The sequence below is a fragment of the Thunnus maccoyii genome, chromosome 5, assembly GCF_910596095.1.
Source record: "Thunnus maccoyii chromosome 5, fThuMac1.1, whole genome shotgun sequence".
NCBI lineage: Eukaryota > Metazoa > Chordata > Actinopteri > Scombriformes > Scombridae > Thunnus > Thunnus maccoyii.
The window spans coordinates 29,183,839-29,200,743 of NC_056537.1; the positions used below are offsets into that span (position 1 = coordinate 29,183,839).

Here is a 16,905-nt window from a genome sequence, read left to right on the forward strand (position 1 = left end):
GCTTTTTTTTGCCCCTCAAAGGAAGCAAAGAGGAATGTTTTTGCAACAAAACAAAAATTCAGATTGGTTCCAATTTTGCCCGTCCAGAAAGACAAGTGAACCTCCACAACAATTTTCTGTTGTGTGTCTCTAAATTGAGACAGACTGTTGGAAAAGCTGTGTAAATGCTCTCTGAATTGGAGCTGACCCCAATGTAGGCAGAAATGGATAGGACAGTTACTGAATGGATGAAAAGGTTCATTTTTTTTCCCTCATGCATTCCACAGTAGCTTTTAAAAAGAAAGGGGGGATAGATGTGTGTGTATATATTGTATGTGTGTGTGTGTGTGTTTGTGCATTGATGTACTATTAATTATACTGTGGTATTGCAGTATTCTCTGATGATACCCACACACATTGCAAAGACACTCGGATTCAGATGTTTTTGATTCTGCCTGTTGCTTTTCAATTTGTGTTTGTATGAAAGAACTTATGTATGAACTCAGAGAATCCTTCCTTCGTGTGTGTATTTGTGTGTGTGTGTGTATAGTCCCTTAAATATAGAGTGTGAGTCTCTAAATTGTAATAAGTGAGTAATACCTTTTGGATTGGAACATATTTCAAGGTGAGAACATTGTAAAGGCTATAATTTAATCTTCAATGGAGAGTTTGCGAACGAGTGACAAAGAGTTCAAGTGTAAAGCCTGAGCAGTGATGTTCAATGAAGCAATATTGTTCACCTTCAAGGAGCTCTTCAAAACATTCCCATTTTGGTATGTGAAGAGAGAAGGAACTGTAGGTGCATATACAGTATGTGTGTGTCAACTAAATGCCAGGAACGCAGCGTAACATTCGGTTCGAGTAACAGTATCCGGTGATGATTGCCCTCTCAGATGCTCTCATGTCAGTTGCAACAGATCCTGAGGGATCTGAAACCATGTTATGATCATTTCCTCTCTGCTCCCTCGCCCAGGGAACAATTCAGCTGCTCTAGTTATTACCTTGTTACATTATTGTTATTGCATTATTGTTACATTGGCGCTCTATGCGAGGGTCACATGGGGACACAGCTGCATTCCTCTGATTGAAGACACCACAGTAATGGAGCGAGGGATGACAGTCGCTTCACAGACGGGAATGGTTTGAAACGTTTCACCTGTTACCAGACATCAACTGTAACTACAGTTTACCCTTATGTACCCGCAATGCATGTACACACTTGATATGATGCTGAAGAAGAAAGTTGGTTCAATGCAGAAGACAGTATTTGATAATGAGTTCAGTATTGCAGTTTTGGATGACATTGTTGTCTTCTTTATTAAAACTTCTGAGCTGGTTGAGAGAAAAACAGCTAAAAGGAGAGTGAATATTAGACCTACATGTGTTAGGTCACCAGAAACATGATCCAAATGAATGCTTATGTTCTCTGTATCTGCTGAATGTGTAAATGAATAACTGTTTACTAACACGTTAGCCATATCAAATGTAAATGTTACATTTCTAGCATCTAGTTCCACAGCCCCAAGTTGCCAAAAAATCAATTATTGCAGCTTGAAAGCTATATTTTACAATAATGACTGTTTACATTACCCCTTACTTATTCTGTCATCATTCGCAGACAGCAGTGTGTGTACATCTGGATTAATGCCTTTACCTTGTGCAGAACATAAGAAATTTAGTGGTACACTCAGTAGTTTTATGTTATAGGCAACTCAGAAAGTTATGGCAGTGTATTGCTGCTAATATGAGGAAAAAATGTTCTGGTTATATCTATCTGGTTATAATGATGTTAAAAATAGATAATTTTTCTCATTTATTATGATGAGTAAACTTTCTCATTTTAACAAGAAACCTTTCTTGTTATAAAGATAAGCCTTCTGGAAAACGTTATAATGAATTTTGTAATAAGGAGATATTAGTTTACAATGAGCTCGTTATAAAAAGTTAACTTTCGAAAACTTGTTCTGTTGTCTTCCCAACACCTTACATCACAGATGACCTATTAGCTAAAATTGTCATCTCTAACACAATCTATTGGATTACCCCGCCTCCCCCAGTCATGTAATCCTTTAACTATTTATGGTCTACCTCTTGTGAGTCTGGATAAAGACTCAGGTTCAAGAATACATGTCTTTGAGCATGACACCAAAACTCTAGCAGGTCCTGAAGTGCATTGCAGTTGGTACTCACCTCTGACCTCCTTATGAACCAACGCAGGCAAGAGAAAAGACTTGCAAGGATCAATAAAGTATCACATTATTATATTACGTGGCATTAGATAAAAGGCCCCGCCATATAGCCCAATAATGTTTTGCTGGCACTTCACTTAAGTAATGTTAAGTAAAGTACAGCAGGATGGCTTTATCGGTCATAAGTATATCGATGTTATGTGTTTGTGTGCTGACATTTCTTCCTTTTCCTCCATTTCTTAGAAAGTTGCCTCCAGTCATCTGTTTGAATGTCTCAGCAGCAACTGCCTGTCAATATCACTTTGTCCCTCTGAGTAGAGACAGGACGAACAGACAGGGAGGAGGTAATATCATATAGTATAGTCCATTATGTGTTCATCTGTATATGTGCTCTCCCTAGTGTGAAGTGCTCTTACAGTGAGAGCTCTTGCATCATGGTAAGTGCCAGTATCTACAAAAGCTTGTTGCTGTACATGAAAAATATATAGGAATGAAAATCTAAAGTGGGTCACACAGTAAATATCTATGTGTCAAAAGAGAGTCATGAGACATAGAGGTCACATTGTACCTATGAATGTGCAGTTTTACACACAGTGAGTACATGCGCATTAGTACCTCAGCAGTTGAGGATGAACCCAGTTCGGTTTCTGGCTGCCTGGACTCATTTAACACTCTGCTAGATGTGGCTCATCCATCTGATCACCTGTTGAGGAAAGCGGGAGTACACTTCATCCTACCAGTGATCAGTGTCAGACTGTCACTTTCATTTCAACGTATAGATGAAATCCTTTATCATTATATTTTTGTTTTAATGACAGCTACATAATTTGAGTTGATGATGCACCTGCAAACATGGCAGTGATCAAAATTGTGAATCTAAAGCATTAGCCACTTAGGCAAAGTGGTGCTTTGAGCTAAATACTAAGGTAGCATGCTAACATGCTCACAATAACAATGTTAACATGCTGATGTTTATCAGGTAATATTTACTTTGTTTACCACCATCTTAGTTTAGCGTGTTAGCCTCCTGACATATGCTAATTTGCTCTAAACACAAAGTATAGCTGAGGCTGATGGGAATGTCATTAGTTTAGCAGATATTTGGCTATAAACCAAAGTATTGGGCTAATTAAAATTTAGACCTGATGGGAAGTAGGGTATTGCTGAAGTTTTTATAGTTCATCCTGCAAGCAACACACAGTAGATGTCTGTATTTCCATCCAATAGTTATCGAGACATTTCACTCAAAACCAAAAATCTTATCCAAACGGTGGCACGGTCAGGGGTCCCAAGAGTCAATAGGATTCATCCTCTGGGGACCATGAACGTTGAACAAAATTTCATGGCAATCCATTTAATAGATATTTCAGTTTAAGTGTTTGACTGAAGGAGAGACCAACATTGCCATCTGCAGAGCTAAAAAAAAAAAAAACTAGATAGGGTGTTTGCATGCCACAGTGCCCAGGACTCCATCAGAGTACTCAAGCTAGCATATTTGGGTTTTCTAAAACCACATTAAGGGCTCATGCAGGTTCCAGAAACCATGGTATGATGTGATCTTTACACGCGCAAACATATAAATGGGATACCAAACACCCGATAATAACTGGGATACGATTGTGCAAGTAAACACACTCACACTTGATCCCTGGTTGCTGCATACACTGAGACCCACTTCATCAGGGATATGTATAAAATGACGCTCATTTTAGTCAACTTCAGATCAGAGAAAAAGCACAGACATAAGAGTGGTATCAGTCCTCTCATCTAACTTTCACACCAATTTGAAATTTGCCTTGAATATGTGTCTAATCTATTCCTACACTTAGTCAAACAGTATCCAAACCTCTCGACAGTTCATCTTGAAAAATGAAAGTGCAAGATAGATGTGCCTATAGCTCTATAGTTCATCCCTGGAACATATGTCTTGCTGTTGTAGCCCTTTGGGGCAGGACAGTGCGGTCTGGTCACTGTTTCCATCACAGTCTCTGATCACCTATCATGCACATAATGACACTAAAGGTAAAACTGATTAGATCAGCAGTCCCCAGAGGCATCAGAAGAGTGAAGGCGCTTGTGACCTCCTTTGACTAGTTCATTCATTCTCTCTCCCTCTCTGAGCAGCTTGATCAATGCCGATCATGGAAATTGAGCCCCTAAACCTCAGTACTGCAACTGCTATCTTTCATGTCTGCATGGTTCGCTATCCACGCGTCAAATAAATGTCAAAAATTCAAAGGGAGGCTGGTCTGCTCCCTGTCTACAAAAGGGAGCGTTTATAAACACAAAAGTAGAGGAGGCTCAGTGTACCTGAAGCCCTGTGTTCAACTGGCACACTCCATCTGCCACTTTTTTTACTGCAGTATACACTTTTGGGGTTTCATTGTGAGGGTATTGTGTTCAAGTATAAAAGTGGAGCAGTGTGCCAGGCAGGCTCCCACAAGGCTGAGTCACCATGGCCCTCAGAAAGTAACTGTGATTAAAAGGAACCCCTGCAGAAAAAGCAGAATAAATAGGCTGATGTGAATAAAATGTTCTCACAGCAAGGTGTGTTAGAATCAAGACCAGTGTTAGATATGTACTAGAAACTAACTTTTACAGAGCTTTTGATTGGCAGATGGATTAGTAATTGGTCCTACTTTGTCAAACTATGGTTTCCAAGGTTAACAATAAATTTACACTCTCAAACTCCATGTTGCATATACATACACTAACTCGTGTCAACTGATTTGTTTGAAAAAAATCCTTATTGACAGCAAATTAAAACAATCATTAAATCAGTATTAATTGATTTTATGCTTGCTTGGGGGCAACAGAACAATCTGTAAACTCAACATGGACATATTATCACCTTATACAGTGGTTATAGTGAACTTGTTGGCAAGCGGTTGCTTATTTACACATTTGTTTTTGAGTTGTATTTCTTTCAACTTGACGAATGTAAGTCCAATATTCACTCTCCTTTTAGCTCTGTTTTGGTCTCCACCAACTACTGAAGGAACTAAATGGAACATCGTTATGCTCCACTGTGTTCATCGGCCAGATGCAAACTTTGTCTCTCTGCTGTTTTGGTGGTGGGCAGGGAGCGTATAGTGGTTTTATTGGAACCTGATGAAAACAGCTGCCTGCTGCTTCCAAATGCAAGGTTGATGAGTGGTGAGACTGGCCCTAAACAAAACAACCAAAAGTTGCGGGCCGTAAAACCAAAACAATGCGCTAAAAGATTCTAAAACATTCTGTATGGCTGAGAGAAAACTGCAGGGTTGGTTGATAATTCTCTGTGGGTTTGTCACTACGAATGACATGTTTCACATTGCATGTTGGTGTTTGACCAACTGTTAATATAAAATATTAATTAGTGTGGCTTTAAAATTTTGTATGAGCAAAATGAAAAAATGTTTGTGTTAACATTTTTTCACAATAAAAGCCTTCCATTAGTTTGTCAGTGGAAAGCTTTTAATATGAAGCAGCAGCAGCAGGAAATGTTTTCATCAGGAGTAACTTAACGTGACTCCAATATGGCTGAAAGTGATCAGGAACAGTTAAATGAAGCAGATATCTGAAAGTACAAACAGAAATTCAGGAGAGAAACTAAACTTTCTCTTCTGAGGGGGGTTGTCATAGGTTGGCCGCTTTCGCCCCCACCCCCCACCCCCCATACACACACCTCTCTCTCTCACTAACTTGTAGAGCTGGGGAGGAGGGGCCAACTTTGAATACTGTTTGTTTACAAACACCAACTGACAAATCCTGCATAGTGCATCTTTAAAAACCCAGAATAAGTACAAAACCACAATTTTCACAATGTTTCTTGTCTGCTGCAGTTGAGGATAAACCCTGAGCAGCAGGTTTAAAGGACTGCATTATCTATGTGTACCTAGTATGCAAACTGAAGGGGGCTCAAGGAGGCAATCAGCAGGACCAGCTCCTCATTTCAAAGGTCCTCATTATATCACTACTACTGGCTTGATTAGGCTGATTTTTCTTGTTGAGATAGAGTGACGTATCACCTTGGTGAAACATGTTTACATTGCAACACATTACCTCAAGACTCCTTTCCTTACCACCTGACTTTGTCACACAATATTTAAAATATAATTATATAAAATATTACATTTATCACACTAAAAACAATGGCTCACATTATAGATCACCGCAGGATACAGGCATGTGAAAACATGGAATAAACTGTGTTAATATATGAAAATAATTATTCGTTGAAGCTGTCCAATAGTTTCAGAGTGTTTTGCCATCTTGGATATTCAGACATTTTCAAGGCTGCAACTGTTGAAGTAACTGAGTGAAAATACATAAGTAAGTAAATAAATAAATGAATAAATAGATAAACAAAGAAACTCGAGAATATGGTTATATTAGAATATGTGGAAGGATGGAGGTGAGCAACAGTTATAAAGCTCAAGGTTTCTGTCAAAGTGCGAGAATACATCGCTACAGTACTACTGTATACTGTGCCTCAGGTTTTTTATGTTACAGTCTCATCGTGGGTGATAAATTCCATCAGGTGAAAGTTTGATTAATTTTTGTGCTCAAGTCTTACTTAAATTACTCATTCTTTTGAATTTCAGATCCATTCAGTGTGTTGCGCTGCAGTGTTACCAAAGCATCAAGGCCAAAGTTCAGGTTGTTTTCATTTTTAATCAGTTTTTCTACTTGTTAAAATGTTAACTCTCTTCTTCTCCTTGATACACAAGAAAACCACAAACAGCAGAGGAGACAAGGGACATCCTTGTCTAAGAACCCTTTCAATGCAAAGAATGCAAAAGTGGCTTTTGATCTGAGTGTATGGTGAACACAGCTGTGGCTTGGCACCCTCTCATCCAGCAATATATCCTAAAGGATACTTCAGGGAACGCATACATTCATGGGCCGGTTCCAGATCTGCAACATACATGCAAAGAGGATTAACAAACTCCCCTGCCCCCTCAATCATATGCAGGAGAGCATAAAGCTTGTCCACTTTCCTGTAGTAGAATACACGTTTTTCCTGCTCTAGGAGTCCAGTACCATGCCAGTACCTGGGCAAGGTCCTCCAGCTCTGTACAGCGGATGTGTCAACCAGGTTTTAGGAGTCTCTCTAACTGCACCCTCAGAAACATTTGACGTTGGCATTTCTCTGCTAAAAATGAAATCTGTGACCTTGCTGTTTTTCCTGTTACCATATGGATTTTTGTCATTCAGACATACAGTAGGTGTCCCTTAACAAAATGTTCCTTAATGATACTGTTCAAATAACTGAGTTGAGAGATTTGCTTGTGTGATATCTGGCAAATAATGAGAAACGGGATAAACATGTTCCCAGTTGTCACAGGCTGCATCAGTGACGGAGATTGAAACTAAGTTTGCAATTGAATTGAATTGAATATCTCTGTGGCTTGACCAATTACCATAGTGGTGTGAAGAATGCCCCACCCCCACTCATCAGTGTCAACATTTATTAGATAGAATATAAAATCCTGCTGCTTTAAATGCTTTACTAAATGCTCACATTTGAAGCATTTTTGCTGGATCTTAGTAAGCTGTTCAAATGAATAAAAGTTGAGAATTTGGGGATCTGATGAACGTTCCCTGCACCATGAGTGGAAAAAAGAGATAAACATATTTGTATGGATTGATCTGAAAGAATGTCCTCTACCACTTAAAGCCCCCCCCTACTTTAAAATATGTTTTGCTTTTTGATGCTTCATTTTGATGTTTGAGCCTCACTGTGCAGATGATGTGCGGAGTTTGACAGTAGAAGGCTGTTTTCATATTTATCTGCTGAAGAGGGAAAGTTTCTCTGTGCCTTAAATATGACATGTACCTACGAGTGGTTTGTGACATCACAACTACTTTGGACAGAGTAAAGGAAATTTTAAGGATTTTTCGTTGGTTAATTTTATGGAAAAAAACATTAGACAAAATTCTAATTCAAAGCAGAGTATTTTTATATGGTGTGAAAAAAATGTTGAGGGCATCTTTAAAATTGGTTCACTCACAGTGATTTAAAAATGAAATGTTTTCAACCCTGTGCTGCTGTAACCTTAAAGGTAATATGACAACATTCAATTTAGACTAAAGCCGTGTTAGACCCAGTCAGGTTGATGTCGTGACTTTATGGAAAAGTGACTCAAGAGCTTATTTAAACAAGAGACCAACATGTTAAAATGCCACCATAGTAACATAACAACGTGCATGTCTGAAAGAGTTTTTATACATTTAAGCATTCAAAATTTGCTCCCAGTGAGTGAGCAGGTTGACCGTTTGGTGCTCAGAGGTTCTTTGACAGGTTTTATGTATATTATGGGTATTGAGTACTGTTTGTTCATTACCAGCATACTGTAAATGTCATCCTACACCCAGCCTGTATGATCTGGTCAAACCCATGTGGAGAGTCCACACCCTCATTGTTTAGATCGCTCTCCACAGACCACAAGAGGGCTCTTGCTGACATTTTGCCTCCGTCAACACTGACATACTGAAATTCATCTTTTTCCCCCTGTCATTTCAGGCACGGAAGAGACCAAAATGTGAAATTATATGCAGATTGAGATGGATGCACAGATTAGAAGGTTCCAGTTAAAGCAGCGCTGCCCGGAGTAGAGCTTGTTGGACAAATTTGTCTCTCCACAAAATTATTTTTAGCACTTCAGAGAGTCTCAAGGGTGTGACAGTCAAGTCTATTTAGACTTCATGTTCATAATCCATGCTCTACTACTCAAACTAGATCTGAGCGGTGATTCTGATCTATTTATGACCAGTGGTGGGAGAACTACTCAGATCCTTTACCTAACTAAGAAGAGAAACACAGAAGTGTAAAAATACTCCAGTACAATTAATGTCCTGCATTCAAAATCTTACTTCAGTTAAAGTACAGAGGTATTATCTGCAAAATGAACTAAAGTACAAGGTGAAAATACTCATCCTGAATCGCCCTTTTCATAGTGTTCATTGTGTCTATATGTATATGATAGTATTATAATATTATTATCACTTCAGCATTTTTATTGTATTTGGTTGAGGTATGGCTAATTTTAAAGTGTTGGGCAGTTTAATCTGCTAAAACCTCCATTTTATTTTGTGTTAAAGCAAGAATATTTCAACCTGTTTTTGATTTAAATCAACTTGTTTAAACATGAAAAATGAGTGTCTGTATCTTGAAACAAGAAAGAATAAGACATGCTGCAGCAGTAGAATTATGAAAAAGTGGATTTTAACATCTGGATGGATTTGCAGTAAAAACAGGTTGAAATATTCCACTAAGCTGACAGTTTGTAATATTTTAATAGAAAATAAAAACGTCAAAGCTGCTTCATTATAATTTTCATATTTTCCGTAGAAGCTTTCCGCTCATTGTTTTCATTTAACGGTGGCAACTTTCCTGTTTTGATTCAATCTCACACACTTCATGGTGTTGAGAGTAGTCTCTTAAACCACCTGCCCAGCAGCAAACAACAGACAGCAGCTAGCTGCTGAACATAGTGGAGCATATAGCAGCTAAAGGTTTTGATGGGGACCAAAGAGCCAAAACAGAGCAAAGTTAGTGGCCCATTTTGTCTGTCTGCTGTTTTGCGCTGGCCGGGTAGTAGACAGCAGGTTTTTAGCTTTAAACTGTGATCTGCAGCTGAAAAAACCACTATGAGAGCCATGAGAGAGAACCGAGACAAGAAAGCTGCAGGCTGAAAACCCACAACAATGAGCTGAAAGACCCTAAAAAGCTCAGTAGAGCTGAGGGGAAGAACAGTCAGGTGACAACTCACTGTGGGTTTGACACAGCAAGTGACACCTTTAAGTGATATACTGTTAATATGAAAACATTGAGCATCATACTTAAAACTTACATTCCACCACTGTTTATCACATACACCAAAACAGCATGGTGACATAAATCTTCAGCTCGCTAAGATTTATGTCACCATGGTGATATATTTCTAAATAATAAATGTCTAATTGCATTTTTGCCCTTAGAATCAAGCTTCTGGCCCTCGATGAAGCTGATTTAGGATCCGGCCACAGACAGCGTTAATAAAACATCAGGAAACCAGGTGAGGTCAGATTTGAGGTCAGACTGTTGACCTTGGGGTCACTGAGCTGAATGTTTTACTAGCCTGTTCTGTGTTTGCACGGCTCAGAGTCTGGAAATGAGCCACACATGCCTCCACAAAGATGTTACAGAAACATCCTCTGTACAGTCCACATGTGACTCAGCTGTATACGGGTGTGTTTGTATGCATCTGTGAGAATTTGCATTACACACACACACAAACACAGACATGCTGCCATGTGGAATGCTGTAGTCTTGCAGGCTGGCCAGGCTGTGGTGTCGGGTTGCAGTAGGTGTTCCAGGCTGTGACCCTGGCATATCTGTGTTTGTTTTATGTCACGGCCCCTCCCTATGGGGAGATGACAGTCCAGCGGTGCCTGGGGGGATGAAACCTGAGATAGGCAGAGCTTAGTAGTAAACAACAACTCCTTTATGAGGCTGAGGCGGCTGCCTGCTGCATTCAAAGATCTGAGGGAGAGACAAAGATTTTCTGGTCAGGGCAGTGGCTCCCAAAAGTAGGGTCCTTCAGGGCGGTCCGGGTGTGTGTGTGTGTGTGTGTGTGTGTGTGTGTGTGTGTGTGTGTGTGTGTGTGTGTGTGGTGGGGGTGGGGGGTGTCAGCAATGTAAGTTTGATTTCACTGCTTATTCATTTAAATTTACAACAAATCTGGGTTTAGCTTAAGATGATGGGCTAAAATGTCAGATAACATCACTGCAGTTTTAACAAACATCTAGATGACAGCACACATTAATACTACACTCCATCATATATGATATAAACATGGAAGGTAGCCAACTGAAAATAAATTGTTAGTTTTAGCTTTTGATGATGTCGCGTCAGCTTAACTTTTTATAAATGTCGGTTATGCTACAGGAACATAACATTAAAGCTTAAAATGCTGCTTGCTAGTGTAACAGGTCAAACACAGCAACATGTAGAAAGTAAGCAGCAGCAACAGTTGAATGAATTAAAGGAAATCCCTCCCACTAAATATTAAGTGTATGTTTGTGTATGGAGGCTCCGAGGACATAATAAGGATGATACAGTTTAAATTAGGAGGTTTTAATAACTTTCTATGAAAAGGTTTTATTTGACAATTATCCACATGCAAACTGATAAATGTCTTAAGGTGAAATGTGTTAGCTTGTGTGACAGTGGCCTTTAGGTGATTTAAAATGTCACGTTTTTCTTTTCTTTTGACACTTTGGGATATTTTTGAGGACTAACTTTGTCTTAAATTGTATTTCACGTGGCTATAAAAGTTTCAAATGTAACTGGCTCATAGCTGCTGTCAGTGTGTTTTCTGATTCGTTGTCAGCTGCTTGCTCGTGCACAGCAGACCGTGTTTTATCTCGAGCCATTCTCTTCCTCCGCTGAATAGAGTTTGGGCGCTCCACTCTTTTCTTTTGTTGTTGGACGCAGCCCATACAGTCCGGCCCCTTCCCCCTCGCTCTCTTTCTCTTTCTTTTTTTTTCCCACCCATCCTCCCATCTCTCTCTCACTCTATTTCATCCATCCAGGGTGACGCCAGTCCCTCTCACCCCGCCCCGTTCAACTCAGTCCACTGCGTTCATTTCATTCCTGCTCCCATTCCGCGCATATTTCGCATCCTTGGAGAGACGCTGCGCATTTTACGCACTCAGCGCGCCCGATCCTTCAACAAACCAAAACCGAGAGGAGACCCTGCAGTTGGCGGAGGGCTTCCCGATGCTGTAGCGACTCCGAACCGTGGAAAAGTGTGGGAATTAATCCATAAAGAGGCGTATGAATCGAGGTAAGTTCCCAAGGAGGAGTCTCTCCCTCAGCTTGTAGCCTGCGCGTCTGAAAGCCCCCGGACGTTTCGTTTCTTTCTAAAACCCCGAAGTGGTCACTGAAGCTTATATTAAAACAATTTCGGCGACATCGCTAGCGAAATCGACACACACAAAGCCCTTCTAGATGTTAAACAAGTCCAACAAGCTTATTAATGCTTTGCCGTGTGAGATTCAAAGCGAGGGATGTCGCTTTCACTACAGTTTTATCCCCCTTTCTCCCGACAGAAAGAAACAAACCTTGCTTTCTATCACTTCTTTTTCTCTTGTAATAAAATACACACTATAAGATATGTTCCCGGCAGAGTTGGGTTCATGAATCGACCTGTATGTAACGCGAAAAGGATGAAAACATATATTTTTTCGCTGCAGCGCTGGGAGGCAGCTTAACAAAGCTGGGAGTGAATGGGGGACTTGTTGCATCGGCGGGGTTTTCTCTTTCCCTTCACAGGCAGGCAGGCAGGCCCCAGTCACAGGAACAGGCCATAGGCTGATAACATGCACACAGTCAGTGTTTACCCAGTGGTCAGAGCACATTATATGCTCAATGAGAACACGATCAGACAGGCTGCTGGTGGATTTGTGAACGCGTTTATCTCTCTACTCCATCACCACTGAAATATTAAGGGGATAAAACTCAGTTTATGAAGTCTGACACGTCTTTCAATATGTAAATCAATACTTAAAGATCATTTACAGGTTGTAGAGTAAAGCTGTGACGAATGAGGGTAATTTATCACTTTTATGAAAATATCATTTAAATCAATTTATTGTTTTCCTTCTACTATTATTACAGTTTGTTTTCATCATATATATCACATCGTATATTTTGAAGAGACTTGTGGTTGTTGTGGTAGTGAGAAAGACCTTCTAGCTTTTTAAATCACTTTTCTGGTATCAGCAGCCTGTAATATTCCCCATATGGGCTTATAAGTGTGTTGTGTATTTCCTTTTAAATATTGATTAAAGGACTGCTCTTGTCCTTTATAGTAAGAGATCTGTGGCAATGCAGGCCAAACCACAATGTAATTATTGGAGAAAATTACAGCCTGTAGGATGAAACATAGTAGATGCATTAATTCTGTAACAGTAACCCATCTGTCAGATGAGGGGAGGGGTATGTTAGATAAAAGGATTTGAGTTCAGAATAATAGTTTGGGCTCTTTCTTTTTTTTTTTTTTTTTTCAAGTTGATTTGGCTGAATGAAACTGTCAGATGGAAATAAAGGTTTTGTTTTGCTACTGAGGAGATTTTGCACATCAAGGAAAATACTGACAGTCACAGGTAGTTTATGGCTCAGGTAATATTCACATTTGTTAGTCGTTTTAGCGAGTCTGAAGATTATTTTCTCAAATAATCAATAAATAGTTGGGGGTTTTTTTACATGACAAGTGTCAGACAATAGTGAGATATGTTCATTATAATTTCTCGGAACCCACGCCGATGTGTTCAGATGTTTTGTTTGACCTACAGTCAGAAACTCAAACAGAAAAGCACAAATTCTTTATGTTTTAGAAGCTGGAACCAGAAAGTTTTGGGCATTTTTGCTTGAAAAATGATGAATCAATTACCAAATATAGTTAATTTGCTGTCGATCAATAAATTGATTGCAGCTCTACCTCTGTCACAAAACAGTCAGTGTGAGATAGAGATGATATTTATCTGTATTTAAAATATCACAAAAGCAAAACAGAAAAAAAATGTCAAATTATTTTAAGCAGATCAAAAGGTTGATATGCACGTGAATTAATTTTGTAGAGTAAGTTTTGTTCTGTAGTCATTGGCAGCTGGCAACAGTTTAGAATATTCATAAATGAGGTGAAGTAGTGATGCTCTACACAAACAATATTATCTGAGATGTTTTTATTCTTTCTGAAAATGTGGAGTTCAAGAAATGAAATCTATTTTTAAATCGCTTGAAAAAGTGTTAATTTTGATTGGGGAGCAAATGGCACTTTCTATTCTTCCTTAAGAGTGTCTCAAAATGAGAAATCTGGCAGTTCTGAAAGTGTAACACCGTGTGTGTGTGTGTGTGTGTGTGTGTCATTGTCTTTGCTGTGTCTAGGCCTGCGAGTGTACAAAGCTTTGTCAGTCACCCTGGGCAAACAGCCTCCCGTCGTCCCTCCACTTTCCTTCCACCCCCCCGTGCCTCTCCCTCTTCAGTCCGTTGACATCTGTTTTGAGTGCTCCGTGCACCTGTAGAGACCCGGGAAGTGTGTGTGTGTGTGTGTGCGTGTGTGTGTGTGTGTGTATATGTGTGAGAGAGAGAGAGAGAAGAGGACGAAGGGAGGTACAGAATGCAAATCCAGGCGTTTGTTCAGGGCCTAAGCAACGCAGACTGACTGACTAACGACCATTTGGTGTGTGTGTGTGTATGTGTGTGTGTGCACATTTGTGTGTGTTTGCCTCTTGCTGTCCAGGCCAGGCAGGCCTATTGTTGCAGCAGCAACAGGCGTCGGTGGATGAGGACGCACCATATGGCCTCTGTGTGCTTTAGTCACAACCGCTGTGTACGTGCACATGCTTGTGTGTGTTTTCATGTACTTCACCAATGCTGTGACAATATGGTGGAGTTGCGAGCGGCGGGCTGCTCGCTGCCTCCCTCCTTGTTGTCTCATCTGTCGTATCATTTCTAGACAGGGGGATAAAATCCGGCACACATATTTTATGGGAAGTGGGAATAGGAGGAGTAATCTTCCTGGCATGAAATCATGTCTTGTGACGTCCAGATGTAGTCAGAGTTTGTACTTTTTTTAAAAAAAATTCAAAGTGTTTTTTTTTAAATAGCGTAATTACTTTTGAGTTGTGCTTGGTATTCTCAGTTGAACATTTGAATGAATCAACAGGTGATACAGTGAATCCTGGAAATGAAGGGATGCTCCTGGCTGTGAAGAAGTCTGTGTTGTCGTTGGTGTTAATGGCTGATTGAGGTGCCAAATGGAGAAATTTCTCTCTTTTTTTTTTTTTTTTTTAACAAAACTTCTGTTTAATTCTAATTTCAAAACAATTCCCACAGCGTCCCTGCAGTCCCGTTTCAATTTCCTGCTTTTTAAACGTCCCAGATCACAACATTTTATTTAATATTTGCCCACGAATGTGATAATATTCTTCATGTTGTGGTCTCCACAAAGCGGCAGGAGTTCAGCATGTAGTGAGATAAATACGGTCAGCGTGTGCAGCAGAGCGGGATAAAAAGTGAGTGTGTAAAAGAAGGAGAGCCCAAGCCTGTATGTAATGACATTTAGGGAGCGGAGCCGGTTTATTAGAGCAACAATGCTGAGTGTGTGGGGGGTGAGTGGGTGGGTTGAGGGGTAGCAGGGGGCAATGGGGGTTGGGGGGGGGGGGGGGGGGGGGGGGGGGGGGCGTGGGGTAGAGAGTAGGGGGTGGGCAGGCTTTGTTTAGGGGATGGGGGAACAATAGGCATCCTCCTGGGTGGGGCGGGTGTGCAGGGGAGCAGAGGGGAGCTGGTTTCTGGCTGCAGGAGGCCAGTGGAGCCTGTGCTGGCTTGTCTGACTGCCTGGGCTCCCCCGTCTCTGCTCTCCTGTCTTCGTCTGTCTTTCAGTCTGTTTGTCTCTAACGTCCTCACTGATGCAAATACGTCCCAAAACGCACCGCTGTCTCTTTGTTTGGGTATGGGTTGGAAATCGAATGATTTACAATATGATGCTGTCCCCATAATTAGCAAATAATAACAACGGTATTACCATACAGGTGATGCTGTAATATATTGTAAGATAGTTATCTATGATACATTACAATGTCAGTGTGAGTGAAGAGGAAAATAAAAATCATTTAGCAGGAATCACACTTGTATTTATTCTATAGATTATAGACTTTTCAGTTGTACATAGTTTTATAATTAGCTGAGATGAGTCTGAATGAACTGCCAGAAAGTGGAACAGTTCTGAGAGAAAATGTCTGCAAAAACACCTTTGTGACAGTATTATAAGAGAAGGTGTCAGGATAATAATTAATCAATAAAGTACCACAAGATATCATATCATGATGAGGGCTGTAGCCAGGATTTTAGGCCCCCAAACACCAAACAAAATATGAAGTGTCTAAAGCGTTCTCATATTTGGATTATTTTTATAGTTAGCTGTTCAATTCTATTTTCTCCAAGTTTTATTCAAATGAAGCAGATCCTTTGAGAGAAAAATCATTCAATAATCAACAATTTCTAAACTCAAGACAACCAACTAAAATAAAACTAACTAAAATAAAATAACAATGTCCCAACTTTGCCTCTATTTTCCTTGTAATTACCAAATTACATAGTTCTTTCAAGAAAATGATTCTCAGGAAATTATTAGGAAATTACAGACCCGTAAAATAAAGCATTGCCGCCATTTCCCAAAACGGAGGTCTAAGTGTTCTCTCTGAGCTACCAGGAATACAATTCTGGTGAAGAAATACTGGGTCTAGAAATGGTTGAATGAGCCTAAAAATGTATATTTTTTAAATTGCAGAATAAAATTGCCACAAAGTTGCAAGTGAAGTAAGGAACCCACATCTCCCACCCAAAATACACCACTGAACATGCAGCTTTCTGACACTCTTCAGTGTGTAAAGATAACAAAACTGCAGTAGTGTGGACAGGAGAACCTTTTTCAAGACACTGATGTGTTAGCCAGCTTCTCATCCTCTTACAAACACTTATGCAACAGTTTTACAAAGAAAGCTTTTTCTTGACTCTACCTCTCTCTGAGATCTCTCTTTTGTGTATTTTACTACAGAGGATACACAGTATAGATGTTGCTATTATTCTGTGTCTGTGTCAGAGGACTGAAGGAGCATGAAGAATGTTCCTGTTAGTTTTGGTTAACAGTTAGCAGGTATGATCTTAGATCAAATCACTTGGTTTATGTAAAAAAAAAAGGGGAGG

At 39.9% G+C, this 16,905-nt stretch overlaps 1 protein-coding gene across 1 annotated transcript in view; it reads left to right on the top strand.

Moving 5' to 3' along the window:
- Positions 1-11,750: 11,750 nt before the first annotated feature.
- The window catches only part of tead1a (TEA domain family member 1a), a 42,821-nt gene continuing 37,666 nt past the window's right edge, over positions 11,751-16,905 (top strand). Inside the window, exon 1 of the mRNA XM_042412328.1 lies at positions 11,751-11,983. The gene's annotated coding sequence lies outside the window, so the exon portion shown is untranslated. The remainder of the gene's footprint in view (positions 11,984-16,905) is intronic.